Source organism: Patagioenas fasciata, chromosome 2 (genome assembly GCF_037038585.1).
Source record: "Patagioenas fasciata isolate bPatFas1 chromosome 2, bPatFas1.hap1, whole genome shotgun sequence".
Lineage (NCBI taxonomy): Eukaryota > Metazoa > Chordata > Aves > Columbiformes > Columbidae > Patagioenas > Patagioenas fasciata.
Window position 1 is genome coordinate 9,040,247 of NC_092521.1, and position 18,800 is coordinate 9,059,046.

At 41.9% G+C, this 18,800-nt stretch overlaps 1 long non-coding RNA gene across 1 annotated transcript; it reads left to right on the forward strand.

Annotated features, from left to right (window-relative positions):
- The first annotated feature begins 10,151 nt into the window (after window positions 1–10,151).
- On the forward strand, window positions 10,152–16,777 carry LOC139827123 (uncharacterized). Its single transcript, XR_011737332.1, has 2 exons — window positions 10,152–10,425; window positions 15,635–16,777. It is a non-coding gene; the product is annotated as an uncharacterized lncRNA (long non-coding RNA).
- Window positions 16,778–18,800: the final 2,023 nt, after the last annotated feature.

Sequence of the window (18,800 nt, forward strand, 5' to 3'; positions counted from 1 at the left end):
AAGAAAGTGCAGTTCAGGTTGTCTTACCCTAGTTTCTCTGTGCAAATACAGACTATAATTGCACAGTCATATAATAATCTCCCCAGGGAAGTAATGGATTCCACGACATTGGACACTTTCAAGGTTCAGTTGGACAGGGTGCTGGGCCATCCTGTCTAGACTGTGCTTTTGTTAAGAAAGGTTGAACCAGATGATCTTTGTGGTTCCATCCAACCTGGTATTCTATGAATCTATAATTTTATGATATCTTATGCTTGCATGAGAGCTGTGTCAAGAGTCTCTTCAAAGCAAGGACCTTGACGTGGAAGGGAATGCACATACCAAAAAAGCTGTAATATTGTTGGCCACATTAACAACAGAAACAGAAAATTCCCATCTCTTCTTGCTTGATATGCACTTGATTAAAGTCTGTGTTCCAGTGTCTTTGTGGGAGTGGGACCAAGGACTTGCTCTGAAAATGCTTGCTCTCTTCTATCATGACAGGGACCATAATGGGATGATTAAGCTTATTATAGCAGCCAGTATATAACAAACATGACAACTTTCCTAGCTTCAGGATCACTGCAATTTTTACACCACTTCTTCAAAGTACTCTCCTAGGGCTGAAATAATGCTGTTGAGATAACAAACCACACAATTCTGTTTCTAAACTGTGTTTATTTTAGATTTCATTATGACTCTTCATTCCCTTGATTTTTAATACTTGTTTATTAGGTAATCGCAATTCTCCCAGAATGTCTGCAGTTATTAAAGTGTAGTCCCAGAATTTAATTCTAACTTAATGCCATTTTTAATGTAGAGACTTCTCTTATTTGGAATAGTTAAACCTTTATACATGAGCAATATAAAAAGACACTTCAGAAAAAGAAACCTCAAGACAAATTTGCCTTTAGGTGCCACAAACATGGAGAAACATCAACACACAAATCACCCAAAGGTTCAAAGGTATGGAGTAGTGCCTTTGTATCACTGTGAGTTTAAGCTTAACTTTGGAGACTTTGGATTTGCAGATATGCCTAGGCTGAGTCGTATTCTGGAAAAGCTGACGCAGACCTGTTTTCCTCTTTAAACCAGTTTCTATTGATTTTCTCTGACTCTTACTCAATGGGGAGCTTGTCAAAAGATCGGACACATAGAGACTCCTCTCTTTTCTGTCCCCCACCTCACACTGACCTTTCTATCCCCCTTTTATCAGCCTCTTCCTCCTTCCCTCCATATTCCTTTTGTCTTTTCAGCATCTCCGGAGATTTCCCCTTCTTGGCTTCTTTCCTGAATAGACTTGTTGAGAAACAGAGCTAGTGAAAAATGTGTTTTGCTTTTCTAATGGAATTAATGAACAGGTTTTGACCTTTTTCTGTCCGTGTTTGAACATTTTTCCACTAGAAGTGGTTGACAATTTGCTTTCTCTTGCCAGATACCATCATACAAAGTGATGTTCATTCAAAATACTTGTCTCTTCTGCTCTCACATGGAATCAGACCACCTTTGCCCTTAGCAAAAATGTCATTTGCCAAAAATTCTACTGGCTTTCCTCTGCAGAGGAAACATTGTATGGCTGAATAAACTGTTATCATAACCATTGTGTCTTTTTTTATTATACATATTCAAAAAGAGAATGAATTTCCCCAGGAAGTTTAGTTTTCATTTTCTAAAAGATTATGTTTCAAAGCTAAAATGACCTAGCTTGTAGTTATTTCTTTAAGAAGATTAGTTTCTATGTATATATTTGTGTGTATCCATAGGTATTTTTAAAAAATGTGTAAACCAGTGCATTGAAGTCTGTAGATCAGTTGGTTGCCAACTGCACTGGGATCCCCTCTCTTGTTTTCTTTTACTGTGTCTTTGTGTACGTCCCTGTAAAAATTACTTAATTTCTTCAGTCTCAGGTGGGTTTTGTTTTGTTTTGTTTCTGGGCAGGGGGGGTGGGTTCTGCTTAGGAAAGGGAGCCATGAAAATACTCACATTTTGGTACTCTTTGAGCTCTTCACATGAAGTGTTGTGAAAGCCTGGAACTTGTCGGGGGCACCTGACCCTTTTAAGAATGCTATTACAGCTTATTAAAGGAATTTGGGATCTTTGTGTGTTTGCAGAGATTTCTACTTTTTCTGGTACAGCTTGTATGAGTTTGTTTCCTTCTGGGCAGCTGGAAGACAGAATTCAGGCTTTCACAGCCTAATAGAGCTATGGTGAGACAAGCAAAGGAAAATCCTGGTTTTCAAGATATTTAACAGGCAGTCCAACACAGACTAAATATTTCGTACCTCTGTCACATACTGCTTTGCTGAAATTTCAAGTTAAATTCCATTTTACGGAACTATATTACTGAATCCAGCAGGGGTAATCAAGAATTTTTCTTTGGCTATGTTCTAGTCCATGAGTCCCTAGAGGCGCAGAGATTCATGAAAGCAAAGAATTTCCTTGGACTGCTGCATCTTGATATGTAGATCCTGACATTTGTGCAACCTTGTTGCAAAGAATCTCTTTTCCTTCCACATAGGTAACTAGTTTTAGCTCTTCTTCCTGGGGAATCCACATGTTTTATTGTAATTCCTCCGAAGAAGATCTGGGACTTCAATGAAAGTCACCTTTTTATCTTGTCACAGTGGCATTACAATGCAAGAAGGAGAAACGTGACTGTCTCACTGCACAGACTGCAGGAGCCACTGCACTCTTGCACACTAAGAGGTCCTGTGGTAACATCTCAACATCTTCTCCATGGTCCTGCATAAAATTTAGGTTGTCTGTTTTTCAGTGGAGACATAAAGGTTGTCCTGCTTATGATCTGTCCCCTGGTAAACTAAGGTAAGATTTCTGTTGCCTAATTTAATCTGTCTAAAAGCAAATTTTGGATTCTAGATTAATCTAGTCTTGTCCAAACTCATTTTGGAGTCAGAAGTAAATAATATCAGTTGAAAACACTGTTCACCACACCTTGAGGTTGATGTCTGATTAGAGGGTATTTGCTTCTCTCTCTGGTCTTCACTCTCTTCTTTGGCATTAACTGTGAAGGGAACCTAGACAAGTAACTCACATGAAGTTTTGACTGTCCTTCCATGAATATTTGTGACGCTAGTAATATCACAAACTTGTGGGGTACTGCACAAAATAAGGATGGTGGAAGGAGAGTTTTCAAAAATACTCATTCAACAAAGGCAGATGTATTTTAATGATACCTTTGAAGTTCCTGACTTCCTCCTTTTCTCAGGAGAATTTGGTCTAAAACTGTGATTCTGTAAATGCAGAATATACTTAGCTTTACACACCAGATTCCTGAATCACTCTGGATAAGTGGCACAGAACAAAAGTGACCCTTCTCTTTCTCTGCTGCAGCTCAGATAAATCAAGATTAGTTATATGCATGGGCTTAAAGTGCTTGAGTAAGTGCTACACAAGACTGAGTTTAAGCAAATAAATAAAATCAAGGAGCAGGTCCCAATGAGAAAACACAAAGTGTGAGAGTATTAAATCAGGAGAAACAACTATTGAGTTATGCTCTGCCCGTCGAATATTTGAGGTACTGTAGGACAACCTGGCTGAGAGATGCTGATCTGGATGGATCCTGGTCACTTATAGGTCCTGTGTCACATCTGTGAGCACCATGAAGCTGTCTCAGAAACTCAGGGAATAAAGAGTTGGATCTCAAGGCTGTGTCCATGTGAAGCTGAGATATCCTCCAGCTGTAAACACACTCCATGGGTGATTTTAATTTCATCTCTCCCAGATGCTAGTTCAGGAGTAGCTGGGGATGCCACAGGGCAGCAACAAGTTGCCCCGGTTTGGAAGAAGAAGATTCTTCTTCTTCCGTAAGCCAAGCCATGGCTCATATTCATGAGAGCACACACACTATTTCGTAGAATTACAGAATCATTTTGGTTAGAAGAGACCCTCAATATCATCGAGTCCAACCATAACCCAACTCTAGCACTAAACCATGTCCCTAAGAGTCCCATCTACACATCTTTTAAACACCTCCAGGGATGGTGACCCCCTCACTTCCCTGGGCAGCCTGTTCCAATGCTTGACAAACCTTTCCATGATGAAATGGTTTATAATATCCAATCTGAACCTTCTCCAGCACAACTTGAGGCCATTCCCTCTTGTCCTGTCACTTGTTACTTGAGAGAAGAGACCAACACCCTCCACGTTACAACCTCCTTTCAGGTAGTTGTAGACAGTGATAAGGTCTCCCCTCAGCCTCCTTTTCTTCAGACTAAACAGCCCCAGCTCCCTCAGCTTTGTATTTGTGTGTCTACACGCATCTGTTGCATCAAGAGAAGGCAAAGTGATTTCTGACACATCAAGCTGACCCAGGACAACTGACAAACCCATTTTACACAGTCTGAGGACGGATCTCTCTGACCACAGAAGAGAGTGTATTGTCCACCACAGCAAATGGACCCTAGAGAGAAAATAATGTTTTCTTGACAGACATGGGTACAGTGCTCTGCTCTGCTCAAAGTCCACTACAAATATAGATGAACTAATAGGATTTTTTTTCTTCTTAATAATCTCTTCTCATTGCTCAATTTGTTAAATCTCAGTGATGCCTGCTGCTCCTAGCTGACTCAAGACCATGAGAGACACCTTATTAGATTAAGAAACAAAGAAGATAAATTTTCCCCACCATGCTCCTTCCAGCAGCTGCTAACAGCAGATATCTATAGAGAATATAAGGAAAGGTCATAGGAGCACTGCAAAAATAGAGTGACTCTTCTCCAGAAAACTCTCCCAGCTTCCACCCACCCCAGTGAGAATTAATAGAGATCAGGAGTTCAGTAACAGCTAAAACAGATGAGGAGTAGCGTATTGGGCTACCTTTGACAAAATTATGTTCAGAATAGCTAAGTAGAATGTCTTCATTTCAGGTTTTAAATATAATTAATTTCAAAATTTCATTTAGTGTTTTTTGGTTTGGTTTGGTTGGGGTTTTTGTTTGTTTTTGGTTTTCGCTTGTAATTTACTTTGTGATTTCAATATATCAGCTGCATTGGTTGTTATTGATTCAGAAAGTGACAATCCATTAGAGTATGTGTCTGAAACAGTAGACATTTGTATTGCCTACAAATACACATTTATTACAATATAAAACATTTATGATAACTTATTTAAAAATAATATAGATCTAGTTAATAAAAATAAAGCTGAAACTCTAAATATATTGATTTAAAGAGTTTTAAAATTAATTTTAGAGGAAGGGTAACAAATTGTTTCCACGAAAGACAAAAAAAGTAAACTGTTGGCATTTACCATAGAGAACAGGAAAATACTTTCTTCTTATATTAAAATAAAGTGGCCACATTTAACAAACACTTCAAATTGAATGGCTACTTTGATTTTTCAATAAAATAATTTGAAATTAAATGTTCTAAGCTTACTTTGACCTGAACAGGGCTGAAATCAGAACTTTTACATCTTTTTCTTTTTATGTATGTTGGCAATTGGTCAAAATTGATATCAAAACACATATATTTGTTCTGAATCATGTGAATTAAATTACAGAATAATTTTGAATGAACTCATGAAAGAATCACAACTTTCCGACAATTGCGTAATATTTTGGTAAATTAGTTTCAGTAGTTGAAAAAGATCTTTTCTTTCCAAACACCTTTTTAAAGATCATTTTGTGGGCAAGTATTTTGTCTTGTTCATCTCGTTGTCTTCAGGTGCCCAATATAAGAAAACAGATCATTAAAATCTATCTTTTTTTCTTGGTACTTCGAGGTAGCATTTAACATGTCATTGAACCCAATAGTTCACTGTGAAGTGTTTTATTGCTCTTCTGGAAGCTACTGCTTACGAATACTTAGTGTTTTGGGACAAAAAAAATCTGCACCTCCCCGGAATGTGGCTCTGTGAGCATATCTATAGAAGTATTGTTATAGCAACCATAAGGTAATTGGAACCAGAATGTCTTGGGACTGTGAGTGATGCATAGTTTATGGTTTGTCTACTGTGTTGTTAAAGGTTTAGGGTTTATGAACTTGCTTACTTTTTATCCAGCAGTAGGATGCCAGTGATTCAAATCACAACATCTGTGGGTTTTGGAGGAGCAGGGGGAATGAGGGTAGAAATACTGCAATAATAAAATTGATGAAGGAAATCGAGGTCAAGAAGAGAAGCACAAATTAAAAAAAATAAAAAAGTTTTTGGGTAAATGTACATTCAATATTGGTATCCAGATGAAGATTACACGGTTCAAGAAGATGAATGTAGAAGAGTGTGTTTATATAGGGAGAATAAAGAGAAATTCACAGGCTAATACTTCAGTAATGTTCTTCTTTCAATACAGAAAATGAATCTGTGGCAATAATATACTCATTTCTGAGGGCAGCTTTGCTTGTCTGCTATATTATGGTTTTGTAATTGTGTTTGAATTTAGCTGCTCCTCAGCCATTCTGCCCTGCAATTACAAATATTGATTTACAATGACATTTGCCTCTTGTAAAGTGTTTCAGTAACATCTGCAAAAACAGATGATACAGAAGCATTAATCTCTCCATCTCTCTGATTTAAAAAATAAGTGGGTTTGCCCTGTAATGGCACAAAGGAACATAACTGTGATGAGGAGTTCAAAGAAAGGATTGTATTTCTAAAACTCCTATGCAGTGGCAGTAGGCATACAGATAAAGATTATGGAACACTAGAAAAACAACAGCAACCTATTTTGGTGTGTTAAGCAAATACAAATAATAACACACAATCTGTACTTGCTGGTTTTTGGTTCAAAATGTACCCCAAAGTATAATTGAAGTAAAATCAGAGGAAGTTACGTATGAGAGTGGTTTTGATATACTACATAAAGTGGATGAGATTCATTAGCAAATATATCAGTGCTCATGGCCTGAATTCAAATCTGCAGCCAAAACTGAAAGCAGCTGTATTTCACATTCAGTCTTCTTTCATTGTGAATGTCTCATGTATTTTCCGGTATTTTTCCTATACAAAACACTTCACCAAATAGCTTCAAAACAGCATCCAAAAATAAAAGAACTGACTTCCAAAACACTCCTGAAAGAATCATTAAATAGCAATCTAAAACTGGTAAACCAAGAAAAGAAAGGATTGTTAGACCTCACCCTCTTGTAACTCATTATTCAATGTCTCTTCTCTGTTTGCTGAGGGTGAAATGTTCCCCACTTGTTTTCATAATTTCTTACCTCTTTTAAAAGCAATTGACATGCTCTGTTTAATATATTTTTAAAACCCAAAACAGTCTCCTGACGATACAACAATAAATAATACTAAATCCGAAGAACAGTGCAGGAGAAAATTATATCACGCAAAATAACCATATAATAGCTGGAATTGTTCCTATACCATTACTTTATCTGACTTGGGAATTTAGATGTAATGTGATAAATATTAACTTCTTAGAACCTACTGACCTTTTCAAAACGGAGTGATATTAACCATATCCCAGAAATTCCTCCCTTCCATTCGGAATCCCCCAAGTATCTGATATATCCACGGAGCTGTTATACAACGTTCAGGACTATGTGTGAAGTGTGTTTTTCTGAGAACAGAGCTCAGCAAGAATATATATCATAAGGTCTCAGGTGCCAATACCTAGGACATGATTCAGCTCATCACTCACAGGTATCTGAATCTATCCTCATATGGATGGACTAAATCTCCATTGAGTGTGCTGGTAATGGAAGCTTAGACACTCAGGTAAATATTTAAATTTAGATTTCTTAACTTGAAGTTGCCTTTTAGTCTCACATTTGGACATATAAATGCCATCTTGAATTAATAAGTTTTATGTTACAGCTCAAGTCTACTAGGTGGGCTACACGGGGGCTTAATACCACTCATAAAGTTCAGATAGTGCAAATCTCTGTGTCCTTATGAGGTATTTTGAAAATAAATACATTTAATCTTGTGAGCTTTAATGGTAATGAAGCCCTTAAACTTCAATATTTATTGACTGCCATTTTAGAAAATACAGTATCTGTACAAAGCACCACTTTTCTTTCTGCACAGTAAAGCCCTCAGTAACCACAGGACTGGGCAGCTCTGGGCAAAATCTTTCCTGCGTGGTCTCTGAACGTTCCTGGTCCCTTGTGGTCTTGAGCTAGGCCTACATATTAAGTGGGAAAATTCTCATATATCTGTAATTTTTGTAAGATTATTTGCTTCATCATCTTTTTTCTTTCCCTCATATAATATGCACTGCCTGAGCTTGCAGGCTCTAAGTGATGGAAATTGTGTTCTCCTGTGCTTTTTCAGAGCCAAGCAGGAAGCAAACCCTGCAATAGCAACCTGTACTGCCATTGCATTTAAAATCTGTGCCGTCAAACCAATACTGTGATGGACATACATTTGTCTGCTTTTGAAATCAAGCATAAAAACACATTTAAGAACAATAACCACAGTGACTTCAAATAGCGTATTTACCTTTGCGCTTAAGTTGGTACATCTCAAACTCTGACAGCACAAGTTCAACCACTGACAGTTGTCCTACCAAAAAGAGCCACCCAGCTGGGCTGAAAAGTTGTTTGAAATTGGTCTAGTTTGAGACTGCCAGCTCCCTGATTTCGCTGTGGCTGCTGTGATCAAATTTGTCAAGGCTTCTATTACATTTATAACATCAATAAATGGGGCAGATGTATGCCAAAGTAATCTCTGTCTCAGTGGCAGCTTATCTAATTAAACATTTAGACAGAGAAAGGTATAATTGCAGAATAATCTGTCTGCTTTTATCATGTGTTTTCCCTTAAGACACTCCTGCTTTTCCGACAGAACAAATAAACTTTGGCAGATGTTTACTTTCAAAGTAAAAAAGACAGTGGAGTCCTATTAACACTGACCATATTCAATAGTACAGCTATTTTTTCACTGCACTCGATGCCAGCATTCTTTGTAGAACAAAGATTTTGGTACTGAGTAAAATTTGATTTGCATGCCTGAGGGAATAATAAAAGAAACCTATTATGGAATGAAATGGACTGTAATCACATTGAGAGGATAGAGATTGTTCCTTGGGTGGGGAGGGGGGAAGGCTACTGCCTGGTAAATGGCCTGTTGAAGAAGAAAAGACAGTGTTATCCAAGATACAACATAGGCCAAAGTTTGAGGAATGACATGTGTAATTGCTTCACAACACAGATGTCCATTGCCTTCAGCAGGAGCTGGTACGCACCGCGTGTTTTGCACAGGGCCACTCTTGGACACTGAATACCAGGACGGAGCAAAAAGTCCATCCCACCATTATCACTGGTTTATTATCTAGCTAATGTTGACTCGAATATATCAGAGAAAGTCACCATCAAAGTCTGTTTGTGACCCTTCTCCCCATAGAACACAGTGCATGTGGAGCAGGGCTCCACTTTTGCTCCCCTGGCCAGGAACCAGCCTCAGCTGCTGGTGGACTCAGTATGAGCCAGGTAGAGAATGATTTCAATTACCAAAGGAACAGCTGGTGCTCCAGAAGATGCCGGGGAAGCCGGTCCCTTCTCCAAGTGCTACTTGAATCGAGCAAAGATCTGGCCTGAAGGCTGTAAGCACAGCTGTATGGTGTTACTTTGCTTTTCAAGCACAGGAGACTCATTAAAGTAAGGTCAGCCACAGCTTCTCATATGTGCACGACTGATCTGCATTGCATCTTCTGCCTGTGTCTGCTAGTATTATTTCCAATAAGTGTCATGTGCTGAAAATTTGGCATACTTACTGCAGTTTTAAGAATATACAGCACCACATGCCCCGTTAACTCTCTGACATGCAAGCTGTTCCTGTTAATTGTGTTTCTGCATGGATTTATAGACTAAAATGCTGAGCTCCCACAGGCTTTCTAATTCTCCTTCTTGTTACTCCTAGTGACAGTCCTCGTGTCTGCCTTTCTACCACCTTATTCTGCTGTGATTTTACAAGAATTTTCCCCCATGATTGTGCACTATGAAAATGCAGTTCTAATTATACAGAGATTATGATTCTGGATACACAATGCTATATATTTCAGGACAAATGACCAAATGCAGAGGGTTATCAAACAAGCTAGTTATATAAGAAGTTCAGTGGTTGTGGCAGAATGCAAACCCCCCTCTCTCCCCCCCACCTCCTTCAATATGGAGGGAGTAGGCACATCTCCCTGTCTCTGTTACTTGAGGCTGACAGCTTCTTTTGTTTGGCCCAGAGCACCCTGGTCAGGGCCATTAGGAGAAGGGAGTGCCGAGGCGCCAGTGAGCCGCTGGGCGCCTGTGACCAGTGTGGGGGGTGTTTGGAGGCTTCAGGGGCGCCCCACACACGGTGTGGGGGTGCAGAGAAGCTTCTAGAATGCCTACAGTCAGGTCTGATCAGCCAATAAAAACGGGACTCTCGTCGAGACTGAGCCAGTTGTTGCCGGTCTCTCGGAGCTACGAGCAAGATTCTGCTGCTGAGACCCCGCCTCCCCGGGATGGAGACCCCGCTTGCCTTGCCGCCACGTGCGTAAGTAAAACACTCGCACAATTGCGAGTGTATTATAAATTTACACTCGCGGAATCGCGAGTGTACGCTTTACCTTTATCTCTCTAAGAATAATCCAGAAACCGGATTCAGGCAAGTGTGTACTCCTCTGGGACTCGAGGGTGGTTCCAGCATAGTTTTGGGTGAAGCCACGTGTATGTACTCTGTGGACCGCCTGTTGTACTAGTTGTTACCCCTTAATAATTTTCCTCAACTGATACCCGAACCTATATTTAAGTCACTTTTGGAGTGTTAAAACCCTGTTTCTCACTGGTTTAATAAAAGTTGTTTTGGACCCTGTTGTCCCTTAAATCAGCCTCGGGGTGCCTCCGTGACAATTTTGGCGCAGCGAGCAGGGTATCAGATATGGAGGAATTATTTAGAGGGTTGTTTAATGTCTCTGCAGTAACCTGGGGTCTTGCCGTAATGTGGATCGCGGTGTGTTTCAGTTTGGGTGTTTGCTTAAAGGTAGCACAGGATTTGTGTAAAATTAAGCAACGAATGGAGGAAAACCTTTCGCGGGAAAGTGAACAATTTGACTCTTTAGAGCAGGACCTTTCGCGGCAAAGTGAACAGCTTGATTCTTTAAAACAAAACCTTTCGCGGCAAAGTGAACAGCTTGATTCTTTAAAACAAAACCTTTCGCGGCAAAGCGAAAAGTTTGACTCTTTAAAGCAGGACCTTTCGCGGCCAAGTGAGCAGTCTGACTTTTTTAGGCAGGACCTTTCGCGACAAAGTGAAAAGTTTGACTCTCTGATGCAGGACTTTTCGCGGCAAAGCATACGGTCGGATTTGTTAGAACAGAGATTTGGCTTGTTAGAACAGAAAGTTGTTTTTTCGGAACAAAAACTTGAGTTTTTGTTAATTAATATGAGAACTTCCTCTAGCGTCTCCCCAGTTCAGGTGTGCCCCTCGGCCCCCCCGGTTCTCGACAAAGATACTGATTCTGAAAACAGTGTTGATGAAGGGGGGGTAGAAACAAAGGACGTGCGTCCTCTTATTAGAACTGAAACACATACGGATGGACGAGGCAAAAATCCACGCACGGCTACCCATAGCACGCCATATTCAGGACTGGAGCTAGGAGAGTTACAAACTAGATTCTCACGCAAGCCGGGCGAGACAGAGACTGAATATCTTTGGCGCGTTTCACTTACCGGGGGTGATAGGATATTATTGAGTAAGGACGAGGCCACAGGCTTCTGGGGCCCAGGGGTATTTTTAAGTGATGGTCCGGATGGTAATCAGTCCATCACATCTCGTGTAGCTTACTGGGCTGGCGGTATAGATCCCAGGGAACGTGGGGAGCCAGTTGCAATTGTTGTAAAAGGCTTATCAGATCTTGCTGAGGGAGTTCAAAAGGCGGCTTGTATACAAGCAATGTATGAAAAGGGCCGGGAGTCCCCCCCTATAGCGGCGCCGGTGGATCCGGTCCACCTTCGGCTGCTTATTAAAGGATTACCGGATGCCTTAAAAATATATGTCCAGTCCCTTAAGGAGAAAATTCAGGGGACTATTGATCGTAATAAGCAAAATCCCCGAAGTCCTCCTGAACATGTATTAACCTGGGCGGAAATTTTACACAATGTGGTTACACATGGGCGCGAGATGGGGTGGGTAGACCCAAGCGGCGGCCCGTGCAGAAGCCGGACGGTCCGGAAGACGAGCCGAGCCGAGCCTCTTCAGAGGCCGCCCCCCCCCGTCCCAGAAACCGAAGCGTTTTGGCTGCCGGTCAGATCAGAGCAGCAGCTTGCAGCAGAGCAGCCTCTGGCGCCGCGCGGCTGCTCTGGGTGTGCCCCGAACACTGCTATATAAGCTTTCCACCGAGCACCTACAGGAGCTGGTGGAATACTTAGAGGGAAGATCAGAGAACAAAGAGGAGGCACCGGTAACCATCCCCCTCCCTGAGGACAAGCGAAACATTAACCCTTTCGTATCCTCACAAAGGGAGCCAAAAAAACTAGTAGAAGCGGATGGGAAGCAGGACCGCCCCACCCGCTTTGTATTTTCTTGCCAATGGTCCAGTGATAAAGAACCATACATACATATCCCCGTTGGTCCAAGGCGAATAAGTGTGAAATTTCTAATTGACACAGGCGCACAAATCAGTGTTTTGAACAGGCGGCAAGCTGACAAACTTGGGATTAAACCATCAAGGAAAGCCATCAATATAGTAGGGGTAACAGGTGTAGCAGAGAGATGTCCTTTAGCTCGAACCCACCTTTTGCTACCTGGGGAAAAACGGACAACAGCTGTGGAAGTTGCCCTGAGTCCTTATAAGGCAAACATATTGGGATTTGATATTTTGGCAGGTAGACGGTGGTGCTTACCTAATGGGGAGATTTGGAGCTTTGGAAGCCACAGAGCGGAGGTAGCCCGTATTAGAATATTGCCACTTACCTCTGCACCCTTGCAGTTCAAAAGAACTACTGACGTTAGGATTTTGCAACTTGCTCCTGCTCTACCCACATCTACAATAACCTGTACTCCACAGTACCCCCTGCCAAATGCAGCAAAACGGGGCATTACGGAGGTTATTAATGATCTTGAAAAAAGACAAATAATTAGCCGCACCCATTCTCCCTATAATTCTCCAGTTTGGCCCGTTCGCAAGCCTGATGGGCGATGGCGCCTAACTATTGATTATCGAAAACTGAATAGTAACACTGCACCACTAACAGCTGCCGTCCCAAACATAGCCTCAGTGGTGACTGTAATACAAGCAGCAGCCCACCCATGGATGGCTGCTTTAGATGTTAAAGATATGTTCTTCATGATTCCCCTAAGGGAAGAAGACAAGCCACAATTTGCTTTTACCTGGGAAGGGAAGCAATACACTTTTAATCGGCTTCCTCAGGGGTACAAACACTCTCCTACTATTGCCCACAATGCCCTTGCTGCACTCATTGACACTGTACAGGTACCCTCAGGCATTTGCATATATCAATATATAGATGACATCTTAGTGGGTGGAAACAATAAGGAACAGGTGGGGCAAGCAGCAGAAACTCTTTGGAATTTATTAACACAGAACGGATTAGATATTCCACCGTCCAAGTGCCAGGGTCCCAGCCAGAAAGTTAAATTCCTAGGGGCTTGGTGGATAGGAGGAGCCATAGCAGTGCCTGATGATGTTCTGGCTACTATAGACAAGGGACACACCCCAAACAGCAAAGCGGACCTACAATGCCTGTTGGGTACATTAGGGTACTGGAGAAAACATATCCCAGGATTCTCAGTGATTGCCCGTCCCCTATATGACCTACTCCGAAAAAACAAGAAATGGAATTGGACTCTACAACATACAGAGGCCCTTAATGTTCTAAAAGATGAACTTAAAACCTATCAGAAATTGGGCCCACTACATCCACAAGACCCATTGAGAGTGGAATGGGGGTTTGCAGAACATGCCTCCTATTGTGCCATATTCCAAAGGGGTCCAACAGGGCCAGCTAGACCTTTGTTGTTCTCTTCCACCGCATTTAAGGGAGCTGAACAACGATATTCGGAGTGGGAGAAGGGGCTTCTCTCACTTACCAGAGCAGTTAAGGAGGCAGAGAAACTGTGTACGTCACAGGAAGTTATTGTACAAGGCCCTTTCCCTCTGTTGAATTCAATCCTTAAAGGGTTACCGCCCCCTGAGGGGGTGGCACAGAAAGCAACAGTACGAAAATGGTACGCCTATTTAGAGGGAGTTAGCCAATTGTTACTACTAAAGGAGGGTTCTGTAAAAGTTTCAAAACTTCAACAACCTGTGAACGCTGATCCGGTCCTGTTGAGCCTGCCTTATAAACCCTCTCCTATTAAAGAAGCACCTAAGCTAACTCAGGACTCAGACACACAAGGAGTCTGGTTCACTGATGCATCAGCCCATCGGGTAGGGACAAACTGGCAGTACAAGGCAGCAGCATTGGAGATTGCTACTGGAAAAAGAATAACAGAGGAGGGGGAAGGTAGTGCTCAAGTAGGAGAACTGCGTGCTCTTTTATTAGCAGCAGAAGGAGGAGCCTCCGTGATTTACACTGATTCCTATGCAACCTATAAGGGTGCCACTGAATGGATATGCCAATGGGAATCTAACCAATGGGAAGTAAATCGCACCAGAGTGTGGAGAGCTGAAGATTGGCAAAGACTATTAGAAATTGGCAGGTCACGACCTTTGAGTGTGGGTTGGGTAAAAGGACATGCAAAGGATGGAACCCTCGCTGCCAAATGGAATCAACAAGCTGACTTTCTAGCCCAGATCAGGCTGGCTGAAAGCATACCAGAGGAGTGGGCACGGTTAGCTGAATGGTTACACCTTAAGCGAGGCCATTCTGGAAAAGCAGATCTTTATTACGAATGCCGATCCCGGGGTTGGCCAGTGTCCATGGGAATATGTGAAGCAATTCTCACAGCCTGTCCACAATGTCGGATCAGACTTAAAGCTGATCACCCAAATCAGGCCCCGGCCCTACATATCAGGCAGGACAAGACTCTCTGGAGCACGTGGCAAATTGACTATGTCGGGCCACTGAGACCCTCTAATGGAAAGAAATACATCCTGGTGGGGGTAGAGGTAGTATCAGGATTATCAATGGCCACTGCTGTCAACACGGCCACTGGAGATCAAACCGTGCAAGCGCTGTGTGGGTGGTTTGGTATCCTACCCACTCCTGAGAATATCCAGAGTGATAATGGCACACACTTTTCAGCTGCCGTGGTTCAAGACTGGGCTAAGGGAGAAGGTATTAAGTGGGTGTTTCATACACCATACTATCCCCAAGCCAATGGGATCGTGGAACGAACCAATGGTTTGATTAAGAAGTATGCAGATGTATCACGACACAACTGGGACAAGCGATTAGCACAAGCTGTCTTCCTTGTCAATAACCGCTGGGGAAGCTATGGGAGCCCCAAAATCAGGGCGTTCTGTCCTGAAAAGCCATTGACAGACAGCAACTTGACAACCAACACAGAGGAAGAGCATTCCTCAAAAATACAAGTGGGCCAGCCTGTCATGGTGAAATTACCATCTATTGGTATTGTACCCATGACTCTAGCAAAACCCAGAGGGTTATATGCCTGGGAAGCCCTTGATGAGAATGGGAAAACCCACCGTATTAGTGCTCGGTGGATAGTTCCAGACTACTAACCCTGAAAGCCCGGTTCCTCCTCGAGGACCGAGGTCTGTTCTTGTGTTTTCTTGGAGGGCAAAGGACAATGACGGGGTGGAAGAGGATCCAGATGCCTTGGAAACGAAACGACACCAGCAATGACGGGGTGGAAAGGGATCCAGCTATCACCAGCAAGAGATGGAAGAGAATCCAGATGCAAGCCATTCAGAAGGAAGGCAGTCACAGGAATGACGAACTGTGACTGATGTTTGGGACTCAATAATTACCTTGGGCAATTGTTGATTGTTCTAATTATTTCACTTCTATTGTTGATTGTTATTAATAACTGCGTTGCAGGGGTAAGTCAACCCATGAGATACGGTGATCCACAGTGGACATTAAGGCTCACCGGCAGAAGTGTCCCCTTTTTACTTTGGAGGCAAGAGGTGACTGCACCACCACTCCAAAGTATCAGACCATGACTGTAGTCATGGGGTGGATTGTGGCAGAATGCAAACCCCCCTCTCTCCCCCCCACCTCCTTCAATATGGAGGGAGTAGGCACATCTCCCTGTCTCTGCTACTTGAGGCTGACAGCTTCTTTTGTTTGGCCCAGAGCACCCTGGCTAGGGCCATTAGGAGAAGGGAGTGCCGAGGCGCCAGTGAGCCGCTGGGCGCCTGTGACCAGTGTGGGGGGTGTTTGGAGGCTTCAGGGGCGCCCCACACACGGTGTGGGGGTGCAGAGAAGCTTCTAGAATGCCTGCAGTCAGGTCTGATCAGCCAATAAAAACGGGACTCTCGTCGAGACTGAGCCAGTTGTTGCCGGTCTCTCGGAGCTACGAGCAAGATTCTGCTGCTGAGACCCCGCCTCCCCGGGATGGAGACCCCGCTTGCCTTGCCGCCACGTGCGTAAGTAAAACACTCGCACAATTGCGAGTGTATTATAAATTTACACTCGCGGAATCGCGAGTGTACGCTTTACCTTTATCTCTCTAAGAATAATCCAGAAACCGGATTCAGGCAAGTGTGTACTCCTCTGGGACTCGAGGGTGGTTCCAGCATAGTTTTGGGTGAAGCCACGTGTATGTACTCTGTGGACCGCCTGTTGTACTAGTTGTTACCCCTTAATAATTTTCCTCAACTGATACCCGAACCTATATTTAAGTCACTTTTGGAGTGTTAAAACCCTGTTTCTCACTGGTTTAATAAAAGTTGTTTTGGACCCTGTTGTCCCTTAAATCAGCCTCGGGGTGCCTCCGTGACAGTGGTAAACACCAGAGAAGAAAAAAGCAATACAGATGCAGATGCTTTCTGATATAAAGATTTGCATTGTCCTTGTTTCCAGAGTGCTACAGATGTGATTGCAGCTGACAGCCATACTTCTCGTGATAGGCATAATGCCATTCATTGCTTTTATACTTGAATGACTTGGATACTACACAGTCTGTCAAATCTGAATCTATTTAAGTCATGACAATTTATGTTATACTACAGTACATTACTTGTTTTGATCATAAGACTAAAATCATTCTTGCATGAAATAAACTGAAACTTTGAAAAAGCCAAGCAGGGGCTGCTGTTTTCAAAGCAGCTGGAATTTTCCTCACTGTGACATTAAGCAACAAACCACAAATCCAGAGGCGCAATGCAGAAGACCAAACCTTACTCCATCCATATCCTGAAGTGTACAGATGAGTGCAATCAAGGCCTAGAAGCATTAGCCAAATGTTGCACATTAGCTAATACTCTCTGTTGTGAGATCAGATCTGCAGACAGGAGGTTACCTTATAAATACAGTGTTAGGTTTAATGCCTTTTGTCAGAATATGGTCATACCAATATTTGATTTTCTATTTTTAACAGTGAGAAATAACTGAAAAATGCATATAGCAAACATCTGGGCTGTTTCTTTGACTTGTCAGCTGTGGGAGAAACAGGGATCAGGGAAAGGAAATAGAGGAAAGGTATTTGTCATAAAAGCAAGACTTAACCCTAAATTCCACGTGCAGCCGCACAGTCAAATCCTGGCAGGATTAACTCAACAGTTCACTCGAAAACAGAAATATCTGTAATTTGTGTTCTCTTGAATAGTTCCGAAAAATCAAAACAAATCTTCTCGTGCCCCACCACAGGTTCTTCCTACCCAGCAGGTGATCTACAGGCATCAGCTGAACCATTGACTGACCAGCTGGAACCAGCTGGAGGATGTTTGGTTAGATCCTATATGATGGAGGGCAATGAGTGCTCTTGCCTGGATGTTGGTGTCTGTGCCTGAAACTGCATCTTCTAAAGAAACAGTAACATGTAAAGTTCAATCGTATGTGATCATTGCAATGGTCAATAATAAACTGCTCACTGTTACAGTGCATGTTGGGAGACGTTTTGTTTTTATGAAGGTCTAATGGAGAGACAGATTATCCCTAAACTTTGAAAAAATGCAAGAAGGGAGGGGAAGGGAGGGGAAGGGAAGGGAAGGGAAGGGAAGGGAAGGGAAGGGAAGGGAAGGGAAGGGAAGGGAAGGGAAGGGAAGGGAAGGGAAGGGAAGGGAAGGGAAGGGAAGTCCGAATGATTCTTGGTTCTGTGGGCAGGTGAGGTAGAAGTTTTTTCAACCTTGGACTTATTCCTGTACTAATACTGCTAAATAATTATAATTTGCAAGATAAGATTTGAAATATAGCCTTTTTATTGGAACCTCCTGTTACTCAGTTATTTCCAGGCACACTTTAAGAAGGTTTAACAGAAACATAAGGAAAAAACTTCAGTTTTCTACATGAAATTCCCTTGCTAAAATTTTTGTGTTTCCTGACTGGCTTTTTTTCCCTGTAATTTTAAAATAATAATTAAAAAATATTTTCGCCAATTTATGTTTGCAAGTTTACAGGCCTTTCCTTTGTTTGTTTGGGTTATTTATTTTATTTTATTTTTATTTTATTTTATTTTATTTTATTTTATTTTATTTTATTTTATTTTATTTTATTTTATTTTATTTTATTTTTTTAGCTTATTTTTTTTCTCTTCTTGGTGGCCTGTTCATTTTCATTTAGACTGAATAAAATGAAAATAGGAAAAAAAAATAGGTAGGGGGATGAAAAGGCAGTAGGAAGTAAAACCTACATGTGGGAAGCAAGCTTCCTAACTTTCAGCGGACCTAAATTAAACTACGTTTTATAACCAAATTAATTTAACCTCCAAATGTATACTTAAACACTATTTATTAATTTAAATTTTCCAGATCATCATAGTTGTCAATCCATGCCTTTCCC